The 20,139-nt window shown below is 32.8% G+C and overlaps 1 protein-coding gene across 1 annotated transcript in view; it reads right to left on the bottom strand.

Annotated features, from left to right (window-relative positions):
• Positions 1–14,681, bottom strand: part of LOC115443625 — a 34,147-nt gene extending 19,466 nt beyond the window's left edge. The window contains exon 1 of the mRNA XM_030169095.1: positions 14,419–14,681. The gene's annotated coding sequence lies outside the window, so the exon portion shown is untranslated. The remainder of the gene's footprint in view (positions 1–14,418) is intronic.
• Between the last annotated feature and the right edge of the window lie 5,458 nt (positions 14,682–20,139).

Genomic DNA, 20,139 nt, shown 5'->3' on the forward strand with positions numbered 1-20,139 from the left:
CATTATTTCCGTTCGGTTAGTGAATGGAAACCTTCGTGCGGCACACTGAAATATATTTCGGACATATAACAATCGCTTAAGCTGTTTATAAGATATTGTGGACTTGGTTATGAATTATGATATATTGTTTACGAAATGCTTTTCTAATTTTTGATTTACGTGCTTACGTAATGTAGTAAAAGTTATTATGCAATGCATACCAATACTAAAGCCTGGGTTGTCTACTAATAGAGAAGAATAGCTTCACATGAATCATTTTAAGAAATTTTCAGTAGGTTATTAAAAGTTCTAGATCGTGTTGCTAGTGTGTTGTCTAAAATCTATAATAGACAATTTTCTGTACTGGGAGAAATATTCCAAAAGGGAAACATTTATATAATTTAGCGGAATATGAATGTTGGACACATGAATGCAATAATTAGGGCATGTAAGTGTAACTTGCATCTGACTACATATTATTGCATGTAATAAAATATGGAGAACTACTAATTAATGCTACCCGCCATTTTGTTTAGACATGTTAGGTTTGTCAATGTAACTATCATAATCGCGAAGTTTACTCGTAGAGTCTGCAAATATCATATTTACATATTTAGAAAATAAATCGAATCTGAAACAACTTTGGCAATCTAATTTAGACCTTAAGAGACAAATGGCAACTCGTGAGCTTCGGGCACAAATTGATGTTACAAAAACATTTGACATTAAACACGAGCGGGTTCAAGTTCCGACGCCATTTTGCTAAGGAGGAATTATTTAACACATTATAAAAGCTGTACGAAGAATTTTGCGTAACCTTTCTTCTTAATATAACGTGTGAAATTTCGCAAGAATGTCTCATTTAGCTGTTAAATATCAGGTAGGTACTAATGTTACATAACAAAATGTCAAATTTAATGAATGTATCACCCACCTTAATATACTTTGTAAAATTACATGAAGCCGTAGAGTTCTCGGCATGTTGGACTGATAATAATAATGCAAAAAGGTTTATAAAGAATTTATACATACATAAATATGTGTAAAACATATGTAAATTGTATATTGCTAGACATAATAGATATCGTAATCTATATTATATACTAGGTTTTGCTTGCGGTACTGCCCACGTGAATAACTTTTTCCGGGAAAAAAGTCCCGTTTTATATTTTGCCTAGATAAAAATAATCCTATATTTTGAATTAGGCCTTTAGCAGTACATGGGTAAAAACTGCATTCAGGCAGACAAAAAGTCTAAAAGCTGTTGTTCTGGCTTCTGTTGGTTTAATAAAGGCGTCCATATTTGTTTTTCTTCCATTTCTAGTATGTTTAGACAGCAGCCTGTTACAATTTTATTCTATGTAATAAAAAATAATATCTGAAGAAAAAAGTTTGTACTAAAACGTTGTTTTTAACGAAAATTACGCCGACGGAGGAGTGTGAGATTTGGCACAATTAAAGTTTATATAGAGAAGGAATGCAGAAAATAAAATGTATGTTGAATATATTGAATTTGATGGTCGAATTTCGGTGACTGGACGACAACTAGTATGAAATAAATGTGTTAAGGATAAGTATTACAATGGTTTTCATTTACATAATCGAAAAGGAATTTCTACCAACAAAGGCAGAGTGGATACACGAAGGAGTAAAGGAACTAAGCAATGTTCAGGGATATCCATGCAAAAACATTCCGCCCGTCACTGTTAAACTTTCTTTGTGAACAGGAAGAGAAATAAAAAGTAAACCAAGTACCTACATACAAGTATTCTGCAGTTTAGTGAAACCCCAGCGGAGACATAAACACACGAGGCGAGATGTTATTTCTCAGCCGGAATAACTACAGTATTACTAAGTATACTATGCATTTATATCACTGAGGCACTCGTTTATTTTCTTCATTAACTTTTTCGAGTGGCAGGTAATTACCTTCTGCTTTATAACTTGATACTAATAAATTGTGTGGTATATACGTGTGTTCCTGGCAATAAATTTTTATAACTTAAATCATCTATTTAACTAAAACTTAATTTTATAATAAGCTAATATTTAATTCAATTACAACATTTTATATATTAAAAAGCGGCGATAGCCTAGTTGGTTGTGGAACGGACTGCCGAGACGAATGTCTGCAGGTTCAAATCCCAAGGGCACACACCTCTGATTTTTCTAATAAATTATGTGGGTATTCTTTGTGAATTATCGCTTGCTTTAACGGTGAAGGAAAACATCGTGAGGAAACCTGCATACCTGAGAAGTTTTCTATAGGAATTTCGAGGGTGTGTGAAGTCTACCAATCCGCACTAGGCCAGCGTGGTGGACTAAGGCCTAATCCATCTCAGTAGTAGAGGAGGCCCGTGCTCAGCAGTGGGCAAGTATATAATACAGGGCTGATATTATTATTATTATTATTATATATTAAAAGAAGCGGCGATAGCCTAGTTGGGTGTGGAACGGACTGCCAAGACGAATGTCCGCAGGTTCAAATACCAAAGGCACGAACCTCTGACTTTTCTAAAAAATCATGTCTGTATTCTTTGTGAATTTATGAGAAGTTCTCTATAGGAATTTCGAAGGTGTATGAAGTCTACCAATCCGCACTAGGCCAGCGTGGTGGACTAAGGCCTAATCCCTCTCAGTAGTAGAGGAGGCCCGTGCTCAGCAGTTTGCCCACTGCATATAATATAGGGCTGATATTATATTATTATTATATTATAACATTTTATAAATATGTTGGTATTGCATTCAGTGATGTTGCAGTATTCATGGTTTAATGATGCAATGCATAAGTATTTCATAAATAACACAAATAAACTCTAAACGAAATGGGCACAAGTCACAAATAACCGTACCGTCTGAAGACTTTACAGATTAGAACACGTTTACTTAATACTCAATTTAATCCCAGTAAAGAGTTTAATACTTGAGCCAATTAATCTAATTTTGGCTGTGAGGTCGTTGTTCTGTCCCACATTCAACCTTCTGTCACCTTCTTGACCTTCACTCCACTTGGTGTGAACTTGGCAAGCAGAACCTTTATAAGTCAACACTGATTCAGCAAACATTTTGTTTTCCAATGTAGTCCCGACAAATAGCCTCACGACAATTTATGTCTACCATTATATGAAAATAGAGGACTATATTGAAACCACATTCAAGTTTAGTAAACAAAGTAATAAAGTTTTCTTATCAACTAACTTAGGCTTTCAGATTCGTCTAGTTTCTGTGTTGTTTCGTTGTAAAGAATGTAATTTTGATAGTAATGCTAGATGTTTCTTTATATCCCTTGTTTCAAGTACATTAAATGTTTCTACTTATTTAATCTGTGAATAATCTAAGTAACCAAGAGGATGAAAATAAAGCTACCGTTGTATGTTTAATATTACAACTAAAATCTTCACATTCAACTATAGGGAATAGCGGTGCTACGAATAACTACTGAAGGATTTTCTTTTTACCTAACACAGGTAAAGAACGTGACTGAGACTTAATGGCCATGAGGAAATGAGCTCTGTGCTTGTCTTAACTTCGGTTGAAATCGAGATGAAACGCGACCATGTAATGTTTTGAAGCGATGTCTTATAATAGGTAAGTGATAAGTTCTATAATATATTTTACACTACGTCCTCAATCAATTTATGATTTGTACTAACAGCTAAAATCCAAGTTTAATAAACCTAGATAGATTAAACCACGTATCAAATATAGCCTGACACGGCTTATACCGATATATTTATTTTTTCCTTTTTCAGAATTTTGTTTATAAAACAAAAAATATTACCAAAAGGAGCATTATTGTTGATTTGACTCATTGGTAACTAAACTTTAATAACAAAAGAAAATAAACTGCAAATGAAACGTTAACATTTTGATGAATGTTTTATTTATTAAACGTAATCAATAAAAACATTCAAATCATTATTTAACATTTACGGATCGATACGGCAAATGGCATAGTTTTAATATAACTTTGTGAGACAGGTCGCAATCTAACGGCGCGTCGATGGCGCCGAGCGGCAGGTGGTACGAATTGCCGATAAACGACTCAGACCTAACTATGCTAACTAATGCATTAGTTTCCCCTCTATTGGTTTACCTCTCTAGAGATTATATTACGTAAAATCAACTCATGCTTATGTGATATTGGTATTTGTAGAGCCAATAGTTATAGATTAGAAATTATATTTAAAAGGTAATAGATATGCAGTAGGTGTATACATATATATTATATAGCTGTACAATTGTACATGTTCATAATCAATTATATAAACTACATCAGTTATTAACTCTTGCTCGTGATTCCGCCTTCTTTCGTACCAAAAGGGGAATGGACCAAATACTTTTTCGTTATAAGTATAATTAGTAGATGTCACACATGGCTTGACAATCTGTTGCTCCGGCATGAATAATATAGAAAAGCGCTAACTATGTATCAGTGTCGAATAAGTAAATGTTTCTCTATAGTCGTTTTAGAATATAATAGGTCAAAAAAGAGATTCGTACGTTCGTACCCTTGTTCGTACCGATTACCATACATTTTGAGTTTATTGTTCCCAAGGTTACATGATTTACTATTCGAAGTTTACACACGCCCAATTTTCACGCTGCCGTTTTTAATTCCAAATATGCTCACACGCGTGCTAATATATACAGAAATTTGCTTAAGAAAACATAACATTTACTATAACGCAAAAAATCGTGCTACCTACTCTCAGATGTTGATTCTCAAAAGTATTCGCTATAAGTTCACACCGCCGCTTTATTTCAATAATGTGTTATCTCGAAAACTTAATCAGATATTTATGAAGAGAGTGTTTTTCTATATTCATAACATCAATATATGTTTTAATTCGCTATTACACGTGTGAGATATACCACGTTTTGAAAAAATAAAATCGGATACAGTAATAAAAAAAATCATTTTTCAAGCTTATCATGTGAGCAAAGAGGAGTCATATTTATGATAATAATATTAACAAATACGTTTAAAGTAGTAGAAAATATTTTACAATAAATTTTGCTTTTAGTATGATACCGATATCCCTTAACAATCGCAAAATAGCATGCGCCATGTTAATGGTATTATAAGTATGTACATTGAACTAAATATGAACCATCTAATACCGTCCCGCGTTTTTGAGAACATCAGATATAAACGCAACATGAGGTTTGAACATTAGAGTGCTAATAAATTGAATGTAGAGGAAATAATCTGGGGTTAGGTATAGCACCGGAATGTAGAACGCTGGGATCGACTCTCGTTCCGACAAAAATTCTGCTTGTGCTCTCAAATAACTCGGATAACTATTCGAAGGCTATTCGTATACAGATAAAAGCTATATTCGGCATGCTTATTCAACATGCACTGGGATTACGTTCTTTCTGTTTCGTATATTGAAAACAATCAGTTGGAGCAATGAAATTCTTTTAAGTCACGTGCTGCAAGCAAATTGGAACCGCTATTGAATATTTAATTGTTTTATTGTACATGTAAAAATTCAGTTATTTCCAGTTCCGTCCGCGTAAGTCCTTCGTCGAGATAACATGTAGTCCAGATTTTTCTCTAAAAAGTATTCTACCTGACAATGGCGAAGGCACTTTTATTTAAATACGATTCATACCCGCGTTTCTTTTGTAAACTTATCATAGAAGTTCTATATATTATTTTACAAAATAAATAATGTCAAAAAAATGAATTTCTTTTTATACCTATATTATTGTACCATTTCTCATTCTATCTGTCAAATAAACAAAATCCCTTGTTGGCTTTGATGATTTGAAATTTTGTATTATGTGCTTAGAAAGAAGCCTTTATTTTGAAGTCACCGACAAGCTTTAATTTTATATATATTACAATAATTATCATTCAATGTAGGAGATTAAATTCTAAGTAGAACGCACCGCCTTACCTAATAGACTTAATATGTTGGAGGCCTAAACAGAATTAAGCCAAGAGCTATATTTTGGAACCTTGAACCGCTCTGTCGGTTCCACGTAGGTGAGCACATTAAGCATTCGGCCGCAAATAGAAATTAAAATGTAGTACTAATACCAAAGTAGATACTATTTGGAGTTAATAGCGTAAAAGGATTAGCTGGCCTCGCTTTCTCTGCCTATGTAGAGCTACAATGAATTAATTAATACACTTTGACTCAATTATAAATGATTACTTAACATTTGTATAAATACACTGTCATGTAGTGTGATGTATGGATGGATATACGTAGGTAGATATAGCCTATAGGTAATCACTTAAGCATTTAATTCCCTGAAACGAAAGTTTGTATTGCTCTTCTGTTATAAACACTTCAGTAACTCGAAAGTCAATGTTTGTAGCACTCAGCGAAATAACCGAAGAACGTTTCGAAGTATAGGCTATATACACAGAGTTTGTATTTTAATGTATATGTGGGTCGTGTGGCGTGCGCCCAAAGTTAATTTACATAGAGAGTGAAAATAAAACAAGAAACATCAGTTGTTCTTGTTTGTAAACACTATGAAAATGAAGTAGAGTAAACATGCGTCATACCTTACCTCCAGTATACGATACAAATTTGCATATTTGTAAATTGTTTGACAGTATTTTGCCTATCAAACAATGTCGATTGTGAGCCGTTTCATCCAGGGCTTTGTAGCATTTATATGTGCCCGCCTTTGATGTGCCCCGTTCAAATATCTGGTTTAGAGATGGTTTTCCCTGGTAACAAATATGGTGATATTGTTGATTGACCTTAATGATGTTGAAAGATGCGTTTTATTCATATTTTGTCTTGTCTAGATAAAATATTTATCAACATTTGGAGCATTATTAGACAAGATTCACTTTACCGCCGACTTGTAATTACACATTACAGAATATTGGAGAGGATCAGTAGGAAACCGTTAATATTTTAATTCTTAACACCTAAGTTACTTAAAATAAAATCTTTTTTGGGATTTTTATTTAATTTAGCAAACGATACTATTGATAACAGCATTTTGTAACAGGTCTGATGTGACAAAACTGACATTAAAAAAATTATGGAATTTAAAAAACGAACGAATAAAATAGGTGCGTTTCTGAAAACATCTCATAATAAATTTTTAAAAGGCTTTTTTTTAAACTATTCACCGTAATACGCAAAATAATTCATTTACTCGTAATAGAATCTCGTCAGTGAGATAGCATTGTACTGACGAGTTCCAGTTTATCTTGTCATCTGATAACCTAACAATGGCCATTCCTGCCTACTGATCCACTTTTGTCAACACTTTTGTATTACTGTTCTCATTGCTATGATTTTCTACGTTCCCCAGTGTAAATCATAATATTGTTGGTAATAAGTTTTACTTCTGTAAAAAATCGAGACCATTCGTGTGCTACGCAGTAAAAAGTGATTATTAATATTTTTTATCCTCATTAAATAACGTTTGCTTATAAAAAAAAATACTGGTTGTTTTATATTATAATTTGTAGTGATACAGTCGACGAAATTCAACCGTTAAATATGATATATTATACATAAATTTTAATTTTCTCTATTTCACACTTCGTACGCGCATTGTGCTTAAAAGAGGTGCAAAGATTTTTCTTACGTATACAATATATTAATCATTCAACTGCTATGGGTTAATCACATAGTAGCACGTTAAGGTATCGTAAAATATTTAATATCACAATCAACTTATCGTTGTGACACATTTTTGTGATAGACAGTAATGACAATTTTTGATCATTTTTAGAATCTGACGTCCATTGGGCAAGGCTTACGATCTTGAGCGGGCACGTATTCACTTGCAGAATAATTCTAATAAAGAGGACATTTGACTGACATATTGTTTTGGAAATATAAAACGTAAATAGGAAAATTTGGATATAGAAGTGTCGCTGCGTGTGAATGAGCACACTTTGAATGTCATGTACTGGGAACAGACAATAAATGTCCTCATACGACACGAGGACCATTAGAAAAATGGTTTTTATATAACACCTGTTCCTCTATTTAGATGTATATTAACATAAACGTACAATAATAAACGATAATACCAGCCATATATTATACACTGCTCACAACTGAGCACGGGCTTCCTCTACTGTTACTTTAGTCCACCACGTTTACCTAGTGCGGTTTGGCAGTCTTTACATATGTTCATAATTTTTATAGACAATTCGGAGGTTAGGTTTCCTCACGACGCAATGTTTTCCTTCAATGTTAAATCGAACGATAATTGATAAACAAAACATACGTTACTTCATAAAGGCAGAGATGTGACTTGCGTTTTTGAAACTTCGGACATTCGTCTCCGCAGTCCGTTCCATTCCCAACTAGGTTAACGTGCACTTCCTTATTCTGGGGCGCCACTGATATTAATGTTCAGAATAATAATAAAAACCAGGTTAATATCGTAAAAATAGTGTGTTATGTCAAAATCGAATGTATAAAGTAGAATTTCGAATACCTAATTCCATAATGAATACGATGTCAAATTATTGTGATAAGTCGTGCCTTACCCTTCATCATGATGAATACAACAATTAGTCATTAGCCATTAGTATGTCCCAGACTTGACAATTATCTTCCAAAATTAGGATTCCCTACGCCTACTAAAGCACTTAATAGTTATGGTATTTGTTTCTTTTTTACTATGAGTATGTACTGCGATAAATAAAATGATGTAGGCGATTTTTTTACCTTGCATTCTTTAGAATTTATATTATTTGTTATCAGTTTGTATGATGCGACACTATCTAAAGAAACTTTTCTATTTTTTCCAACATCGATTAAACAAACACAATTTTTAACCGATTTAAAAAAAGGAAGACTTCCTCAATTCAATATTTTTTTATGTTTGTTAAAAATATGTAATAATGTAATATAAATCATTTTTTGTTTAAAAGCATAGCATAATTGATTCAGTAGTATGATTTTTAAATCGAAATAATTTGAATAAGTATATACATATTCCACATGGTCCAAGTAAACGCAATTGTGAATTTTTCTCTCCCGAAATTTTTTCGGTGCTGTTTTTGTGTTGGGTTTTAACGCACCAATTTAACACAAATGAAATAGGAATCTTTTATTTTGAAGGAAATTAGTCGCAGTTGATAATTAATTTAAAATGAAACTAAATTGCACCAGTTTAAATATCAATATATCGCAAATACGGCCCTGAGCAATTTGCATATTCCCGTAAATAAATATTTTTCTATTATACCGATGTATCATTCTAACTTCTGGGAGATTTTTTTTTTTTTTAACAATAAATTTCTTTCATACAACACGTAAACGCAATGAAGTCCTTAAATCTCAAGACAATTATAACTAAAGCTATTTTAAACATAGGATAGACAATCTTAAACCGTAAATCGTATTAGTAAGATATGCTATGTGTGTTTTTGTTTTTCGTTGTTCACCCTTTTTTAAATCTGGATTGTATCCTCGTGAAAGGTGAAACGTGACAAACGTACACGGACAACGAGACTGGAGCTAGGTGATACGAAATATGTGAATACATTCATAAAACAATAGACTTTTTATAACGGATTTGATACAAAATGTCAGGGCAAATAGAATTATATGAAAACCGAAAAGCCATGTTTGCTACAAAAATCTTTAAATTATAGTAGCGATTTATAGCACCATCTGTATGACCCTTGTGCCATCAACTTAAAAATAAGATTAAAATTGAAATATTTCCTACAGAAGCAAATGACTGAGATAAAAGAAGGTTGTATAGGATTATTCGTGTGCTAAAGTGTATCAATGTCCGTTCAGCGGTTATTGCGTTTACCTCTCACAAACATCCTAACAATTTCACAAAAAAATCGCATATAATATACTATGAGTAAGAAGTAAAATATAGAAGCAGGGCGCTTCCAATAGGTCGATCTGGAAATCTATGTGGGAGGCCTATGTTCAGCAGTGAACATCCTGCGGCTGATGATAATGAAGATATAAATAAATAAATATGAAACATGGGTGGTTCGTTCGTAACATTTTTTATCTTAAAAAGTGAAATAAGAACAAATTTTCGTATAATATTAACTTATAGATGTCATTTCTATAGCATAAGGTAGCCAAACAGGTGAGCCAACTGATGGTAAGTGATCATCATGTTAATAAATTAAGGATGCGTTGCCGACCTATCATGTGAAGGAATAAGCATTGGGAAAGGGGCAGGGTCATTTATTAAGGTCCCGGATTATGTAATTAATCATTTGGTACCCAACAATAAACTACCGCTTCACGCTAGTGGCCTATACGACATTGATAACAAAAGTACCCGGCGGAAGCAAAAGTTTTATAAACAGCATGAACATGAATAGATTACCATTGAATGGTCATGCTGTTTATAAAATTTTTGCAGCAACACTTACACTGACAATTTCTCTTTAGACGCGATATTTACTGTTGATAGATAATTAAAATTACCCAACGGCTTTTTTTTCAATAAATTCCGAATATAAATTATATAAATTTAGTCCAAAGCAGGGCTACAGGTATGGTCTACATACGTACTCTATAACTTCAATATTTTTTTTGTATGTATCATAATTATGGCACAACAAACGAGCGTTTGTTTGGACAAGGGTAAATTCCAGTTAATATAAATAGACAGACTTGGTAAATAAGTAAGGGTTGCATGAGATATTAGCTTTGGCAAAGTATTAAACTTACAAACAAATTACTTATTCAATGAAAACTTTACCTAATTTCTGATTTGTAATCAATTTTAGAATTCGCCCCTTGAGAGCGACTCAACTAAGTTAAATACAATTTAACTACATTTAAAATTTTCTATTCGTTGAAGACGGTACGTTAACACAAAGACTTTAATTGAGTTAAGTAGAAAAGTAATTCTTAGAATGGTTGTATAAGATTTTAAGCAAACTTCCTGTAGCGGAAATGTTCAGAAACGAAACATCGAATATACGTCCATAAAGTGTAATTTTCTATCTCAATATAGATTTGACAAAAGAAAGTTATTAGAAAGTATACTAAGTATTTATCTTTCTGGATGAATTGTTAACTTCAATGTGTAATAGTAATAAAATTGAAAAAATTATGCCCGTATTTACTAATACTAAAACTTTACTATAATACTAATGTCAAAGACACGTCTTAATAAGATTCTTATTAAGAGTCTCAATAAAAAGATTCTGTCTTATTAAGTCTACATTAAAGACGATTGTAAATAAATCTTACAATAAATATCTAGTTATTAAAAAAAACCTTTGAGATCTCTGCTAATGCGCCAGTCTAACAAGATTAAACGTTTAATTCAATAAATTTCTCGTACCTACCTGAGGAATAATAAATTAAGTTGCCTCCTAATCATAAGAGCTCTCATCTGCTTTGGAACGTGAGGATTATAGCACTTTGAATAAATTAAATTACATTATAACCTAGTTACACTTATGAATTATTCAAGTTCTTTAAAAATTAGAAGACTCTGATCTAAGGCTTAAAATATAAACTAAAAAATATTGTGACTAGAATAAATAAATTACTATCTTTTGTGGACGCTTGCATCTCAGCATGCTGGCCATTAAACGTCTAGTTAGGTATTAGTTCAATCAGTGACTTTGACATGATTGAAGCCAGATTAATCCTGAAATTTATGGATTAATCGATTCATAAAGCAGTAAAAAATATATTTCGATATTTTGAATATGGAACAGTTTGATCAGTCAATCTGGAGACAGACGCCTCTCAGCTCACATTTACTTCATGTTTTTATTCCTTTAATATTTTTAATTTAATTTATTATTTTTTAAATACATATTTCAAAATTTATAACTACATATTTTGTCAGGTTTTCTGTAGAAAAAATAGTCAAATGCGGAAAATTAATCGATTGATATAATTTGTATTAAATCAGTTTCTAATAAATTTAAATTAGTTTTCACTCCATCCTTTGGTAACTATGGCTTCCTTCACCCACGGCTAAGTTTTTCTCCGAACTATTTTCTTTATCTTTGGAGTTATAAATTGTTATTAATAAACAACTTTTTTCGGATTAATTGGATCGATATAAGTTCAGGGCGTAGCTTGTTGAAGAAACTGATGTCTATCAGATTGACAAACATCCGTCAAAATACTTTATTAAAACCTTGATTAAACTGATGGATTTGATGTGAAATTGATATTGATCATGTAATGCTCAATTAGTTTAAATGTGAAAGTAGTCATGGGAGTTGTTTTTGCAAATACTGCATATTTCTATGTCATTTAATCTAAACAATATTTCACTTAATTTTCTAATTTACGAAATCGTAAGGTTAATGTCGACAAGACAGCATTATACTGAGTTCCAATCTTTTCTCATGTTTAGTTATCAGATATCCTGATGTATAAATACTTAACACGAAGTTAATAATGAAAATTAAAACCAATACAAAATAGATACTTTGTGCCATAAATAATTAGTTTTTTTCGGTCAGTAACTAACCTCAATACAAAAGCGCGTGGCAATGTTTCCATCAATGATCAATAAAATTTGTTTTATTTATGATTACACAATAGGCTGCCTGTTTATTGTCTGTCAACATAAAATTGTTGATAAATAACGACAAACAGATACTAAGATAGAAAATACACATTTTCGGCGGCTATCCGTTCTCCCACGTTTATAGAATAACTTTACTATTCCATCTATTAACTTTAATGGAGTGCTAGAGGATTGAAATATCTATTCCTTAATTATTATTTTTAAGTTTTGTGATGTACATTATACGCTTTACATCTACTTTATTCTCACCGAAACAAATGTATTTCTTTGCCTATCGAACATGGAAGTCATAATAATATTACTAAATAAAAATAAAATGTAATTGAAAACAAACATTACTATTACCCAATCATTTAAATATTCTAAAATAATCCCTCATGAAACCGATAATCATTTTGAGCTATTTGGTGTGAACGTGAAGTAAAGTAATTGGGTAGGCTGTTCACTGCCTTTTGAGACGTCGGGAACATTTCATCGTACTAAAATGTGCCTAATTCTCGCTGTTACGTCTCTAGTTTGACAAAGCGTAGCAGGTTGGTAACTTACCCCTATCAAGAGATTGGAGACGGCTGAACTATTTTCACCTTTAACATATTATATTACCAATTTAAGTAGACTTATAATGTTCTGTATTTCCATAATGTTTTGCTTCCTGAAATGCAGTGTCCTTGAGAGGAGTATCAAACGAGTCGGCAAAGGTAAAGCAGACCAGGAGATATTATAATGCTTATCATATAATATGTTCTGAATTATAATATACTTCAAGTTATTGAGTATTTTAACGTATTTTTTCTAAGTAATAATCAAAATTAATTGATATAGTACACGAGGACAAAAGAAAACTTTTATATTGGAACTATAGACTTAGATGACTTCCGTAAATAAACTTAAAATGAATCACGAGATATAATATTTAGAACTACCACATTTGGATAAAATATATATAAAACCGACAGAAACGAAGTCGCTGTATCATAAAAATTCTCCAGTAGATTCTTGATCGCTGACAAAGCTCCGCGATCACATTATTTCTGATTGTGTTCGACAAAATAAATATTAGAGGTAACAATGGCAAAAAGGAATCTTTCGAGCGCTTGGTTTTTATTTCCAGCACTTCATAAAATTATAAAAAACACACTCTTCTTGGAATTATAAAGAAGAGATAGTAGAAAAATATAGAGCGTTTGTATTACAATTTTATCACCTTGATGAGGAGGCATAAAATAAATTAGAGAGGATGAAATCGGCAGAATTTTGAATCCAGGACTTGACAGGAAAGAAGGTATCGCTGAATATGATAGAAAATAATTTAGGGGAGAAAATATATCATGTTTGGTATTCGATAAAGTTAACAATTCAAAAAATATTTTCCTCTGTACTTTAGTTTAATTTGCAATAAAAAGATAAAACTTAGACTCGATGGATCGCATTCGAAAAATATAACTAACTTCTGCATTTATTTGAACTTTGATATGTTCTAAGGCCACTATAACTTATTTATTCATTTCCGAATATTTTTTAAATTTAAAAACCAAAATTAATATGCTGAAAACGTAATAGCACGAATCATTTCCCCCATATTGTATGAAATGAAATTGCCATCACATAAACGTTTAAGCGTTGAGCTGAATTATTCGTGCGGCCGGGAAAGAATCAATCAGTGGGTTCTGTTATTTATTACTCGCATATGTTCCTGAATTTCTGACACTAACAGCTCTTAGATTGACTTCGTTTGTATGATTGAGGATTGAATTACGAACCTTATTTTTTTTTAATGTCTTCTGTATCCAGTTTCAGTGATTTTTATAAAAAGGAATTCGTTTTTGTCACACTTTGTAGTTTATATACCTACCTTGATATATATCGTAGCTTATGACAGAATAGAAATAAAAATATGTAATAAAATGACAAATCTAAACGGTAAACCACGGATCATTTGATAGTTACCTGCATAATTGAAACTGGAAAATGCAAGCAAAATCAAAGCTTAATCGCCAGCCGACATAATGCAAACACGAAAATAATCGTGAGTGTTTAAGACAGCAGTCGGCGCGGCTAGAACACAAGTAGAACACTTCACATATTCGATTCGGCGTGAAACACGGCGATCTGGTTTGTTCCCATTGTGCAATTGTTGTAGAAGTTAGTTCGCGGTGGTCGCGGCGGCGTCGCCGGCGGCGCTGTGCGGCAGTGGTGCACGCGGGTCGCGGTCCGGGAGCACACTGCTCCGCCGACCCGACTCCCGGCTACTCCCGGGTGTGCCCCGACTGCCCCGCCTCGCCCGACGCGAACTGGATTCTGATATTCTCATGTTTTCACCCTTGTAACTTTAACATTTAATGACCGTAGCGCAGCACTTTTAGAAAGGAAAGCAATGTTCCATGCTCTATTGACTTGATTGCTAATGAGCACACCCACACACAAGCGTAATGAAATTTAACGTTTTTCTACTTGTGTTGGACGACATCAATTATCTCAAATTTGTATTTAATGTCCCCGTCTTTTTATTTTTTCTATAAAAAGCTTATTTAAATTTTTTGGTTTTTAAAACCTAACGCAAAAAGAATATGTATAGGTATATTATTTACTTATGAAATAAATTACATTCAGTTAGTTAATTATAAGTTTGTAATTACCTACTGCATTTCACGTGACCGGAAGCAACAAGCCGCTGTCAGTGTAAACAACATCTGCTTTTGTTGGGTGAATTGCTACATTAATTTTACAAAGTTTAAGTGCATTATTATGGGACATAATATCCTGCGTGTTAACGTGCGTATGCGCGCATAGTGTTTATCCTCGTGTATATTCAAGCTGCGCCGAAATACGCACCTGCAAACGTATACAAAACCCAAACTAAACTAATTTGCACTTGGTTACTCTAACATAGCACGAGCAATGAGCATGTCTAACGAACTTGCAAGCGTGTGTTCTTGCGATACATGTCTAATACTGAAACAATAAACTTCATCGCTTAGATGTATCTGTGGGTAAAATAGTTCTTAGCAACTTGTATTAAAGTATATATTCATTCGTTTTAAGGCGAATATAATAATATACATAGGCACCATCTACTTATATGCATCAAATAAAAACACGAACAATGAATAAAACGTCTTGCTAAATGTAATAACATAAACCTACATGTAGATACTTCAGACAGAACACAATATGTGATATGAAATACAACGCGAATATTTTCTAGACAATGGCTCCTAATTTCAACACCGAAAACAAGAACAATGTAGCTTTTCTGGGAGTTGTTCAAAGGCTTACTTCAAAGGAAAATATGTCTGAACGAAGTAAACATTGTTTTTATGCATACCGTTTCATTTTTATAATAATATTCAAGCAGTGTAGTTTTCAGAGTAACGACTTGTGAAAATAATGAAACAGTGTTCACAACTGATAATGTTCATAATACAACTACATTATTTTATAATAATTGTATTGAATGTGAAAGTATTGCATTTTTAATTATTACATAATTCGAACATAAATTAAAATTATTGTTGCAATTCTTGGGGAACAATGCAAAAAATACGGGAATGGCACTCGAGAGCAAAAGTTGGTCTTGTGAAACTACAAGAGGGAGTTGTAAAGAGCTTCCTCCGAGATTCACGGCACTTGGAATATTTGTTTTACAATATTCATTCTTTCCTGCAAATCCTACTCACGATCACACTCAGCACAAGCCAATAATGAAGCCATATGGAATCGGTCTTCTTTAAAAGAATCCGATATTGCTTCAATAAAGGAGATTGCGTGGGGAAGTGGTTCTAGATGTATTTTTCTTTGTTCACGCCACAGTGGAGCACGACTATACCCCAGTATTACTATTCAAGTGAACCAGCACGAAGGCTTTATTATGCTGACACGACTCCCTGGACGACATCCATTGAATCAAGGGCGGGCTTAACCTCCGCTTAAAGGGTTTACTCGAGAAAGTTATGAAACCCACTGTTTTACCTATCAGCAATAAACGCTTTGAACCCTTACAGTTCTTAGAATAAAATAAGACCTTGAACTAGGATTATGAAGTATGTACTTGACGAATAGTTTTAAATTTTAATCATTATTCTGGCGCCTGTAATTTATTTAAAAAAAATGTATGCCGGGCTTGAGGAAGGACTTTTTTGTGGTTAAGACATTATTAAAATAAAGGTATTGTATCGTATTACTTAAAAATGAATAAGCTGGCTATAAAGCTCTACGCAGACGGCGTATGTTATACGCGCTAATGCGACATGACGACGCACTTTTAACGCGATGCAGTCTAAAATATGCATTTTTCTTTGCAATTGATGGGTATGCAGAAAATGCGTAGAGTGCGCATATCAAAGACATACACATTTGTTGCGTATATAATATGGTATGTATATAATTAAGAGATTTTGGAGTTTTTTGAATAAATAAATCCAGTGCGAATTGAATTGTTCTCGAACTATTTTAACATTTAAGAAACATTTGCTTGCAATAAAATATTTGATGGAACATTAAGACTAGCGTATTTTTAGTCTATGCGTAAGGTGGAAGGCCGCAGTATATCACCATGTCCCATAATACGAACACATAAAATCCCTGCGGGCAGATAAAAGTGTACCAAAACAAATTGCGACGGAGTTCTTGTAGCGACAGGCGACAATTTAGTTTGCTCTGACCACTTCATGAAAGTTTTATCAACACATCCTTCGTGACGACTCGACTCCAGATTTCCACTGTTTCTAAAAATTATTTTTTATCGGGTAAATACAAAATAATCCTTACGGCTAAATTAAAATTTTAACTTCAACTTTAGACGTTGTTGAAAAAGGTTATATATAAATCTGAAACAATCACATTAGTATACAGCCCGTGCATCGTTCACGCACGCTAGAATTTATTTCAACAACGTTACGTACGTTATTTCAACTTTTTCCACATTTAAATTTGTTCGAATCCACAATGTATGTTTGTGAAGCAAACACCGAACTGGCTGTATGTGTGTACTCAGTAGTTGATGGTTCTCTACTAAATTGTCTCTGAATGTCTGTTACCCCTATTGTGGAATTCTATTTGACCGTCCTTGGCTATTGCACGATTCCATCGGGATCGGAATTGAAGCAATGTCGAGAATCACTCCATTGAATTACCAATCGCGAAATTAGAAATAACTCTCGCTTCGGAACGAATTTTTCTCTATAATCCGTAACTACTCCTTAAAAACGCTCATTTTGACATTGCGTTAATAAATTAAACCTCATACTCGTCTTTATCTGCGCAACCATATTACCAAAAATCATGAATAAATAACGAATATTTTCATCAAATATCCCGATTTTACTTTTCCAACTTATTGATCATTTTGTAGTATAATGCGAATATTGTGTGTGCGTAAATGTATTTCTGACTGAAAGTGTGATATTGCAGCTGCGACAAATTCTCTTAAGAGTAGTAGTGGTGGCATTAGAACGCATAAAATTATAGATACTCTTTATTGCTATTTATTTGTTATAAACTTACCCTTTTTATGTAACATCTACGGTTCGAACAACCTATTGTTAAGTATTATTTTTAAGAAATTTTAAGAAGATAAGTACGTGGTTTCATTAAGTAACTTATTATCAACATGATCTTGTTTACTTTATTTTTCTGTTATAAAACATAACCGTATTCATAACACTTGTCGTTAATTTTATGCGAACCTTTGCAAAATTCGAACCTCATATTTAAGTTGTTACTAATTGAATTTCCCAACCACACAATTAACACGATCGTCATTGTCTCTGTTTTAAATGTGGTTACCGTCGATGAATAAATTGTTACAGACAAGAGTCCGTAAAAGTAATAAAAACCTAATTTTATCTTGGATTTATGGCTTGGCCGGACGCCAAATCAAAAAGCTTACAGGATTCAATCCCTAAACTGAACGGAGATTTACGTTTGTTTGATATTTAACATTGTCAACTTGTCAACCGTAACACAATATTGTGTATTAAATAAATATAACATGTGATCTTGAAAATAACATATCAGATTGAAACCTTGAAAAGGAGTATCAGTAAAATATTGAGATACGAAGTGAGCTATGTTATTACGAATTATATCGACGAAATAAATACATGAGCGCGTATTGCCCTCGAGATTTCAAAGGATATGGCAGAGTAACAAATAAGAAACCCTGCGTCTGATATATTACACACGAATGTTAAAGGTAAAGGTATTTGCTGTAGTACGTTAATTTAATATAGAGTGGATCAGCACAGGTGCGTACTATGATTATAAAATATTACATTATAATTTATTATATATTCTTAATATCTATGTAAATTCCATACAAAAACTAAGTTTTGTGTTTTACATAACAAGTACCTATAGTCAATCTATGGTGTACGTGCGGTGATTTCAAGACATAACACTAAACAAACAATTTTCCATAAAAAAGGTATAAAACTAATATAAAAAACCGAAACACTTTTGTTCTCGCACAAAAATAGTCATATTATATGACCCGTCCCTTGTTTCGTATTTCCATACACATTTTATTGGGTGTTAGCTGTCATCCGGCGCATAAAGTGTAGACGAAAAATAAAATGCTTTTATAGAGCCTTAGGTTCGACGCGACTTTACTTAACCATTGCTTCAGTACCCACGGTCTTAACAAGTCTACGTTGCACTGCGCTGGATTTCTATAAAAATAACATGGATTTACCTTAAATAGCAAGACTGTGTTTATGTATTTTTATACTTTGCAGCCGATCAGCAACAGTTGCTATGGCAAGTTACATTATTCTATTGATGTCGTATTGGGAAATATCTTGAAGTTCAATGAGGAACATGTACAATAATAGTAAGTCTCTCATCTGTGTACAAAAATAGTTTTATGAAACTTTGTATCAAATGTCGATAGAGTAAGAATAGTTTGTATGAATTTTATACGTTTAATGCAAATCATAAAATAAATTAAGTTTTCGCGGTAATTGTTGTTTATTCTCCTCGAACACAAAGATATGCAGTAATATGCAGTTTTTTAATCAGGAAGCTTTGTAACATTTGGACCCCTTTACACCATAGATTATACAACATAAGTATCTTTATTGTTAGCCCATTTTCCTGGCTTTATTATTGGCCGACGAAATACGTGATGTGTATCGTAAGTACAAGTTAAATCGTTTGAAGCAGCAACTTTCTGTAAGACGAGGCTTTAAAATGCTAACAAATAAACGTAGTTCTACCCTAGTGTTGCAAACATGCCTTAAACTCTGATTCTAAAAAGACCTGTATCATAAAATCGACATACGATCAGATAGTAAAATTATATTAATACTTTTGTGATATATATCATATTGTATTAACGGGAAATGATTTGTTAAATATACGCGCTCATAAAAAAACATACTCAACATTTTGGCACTGCGGCATAACTACAACTACAAATCAGTATTTTCTCAACACTTTTAAGGGAATGAAAGTGAATACCCCAAATAATCTTGCAGAGGACTATGCACGTAGCACTAAATTTATTAGCCATTCCATTTTCGTAATCATTGCTAGATTACTTTAATACATTGAACATTTCAGACGCGCCTGAAAACTTACAAGCTCGTTATAGCAGCGATTTGCCATTCTAAAGTGATCATTACCAGCCCCTCTCTAATATATGCAAATTATTCAATATATTTAATACCT

The sequence above is a fragment of the Manduca sexta genome, chromosome 12 (genome assembly GCF_014839805.1).
Source record: "Manduca sexta isolate Smith_Timp_Sample1 chromosome 12, JHU_Msex_v1.0, whole genome shotgun sequence".
NCBI classification, from domain to species: Eukaryota; Metazoa; Arthropoda; class Insecta; order Lepidoptera; family Sphingidae; genus Manduca; species Manduca sexta.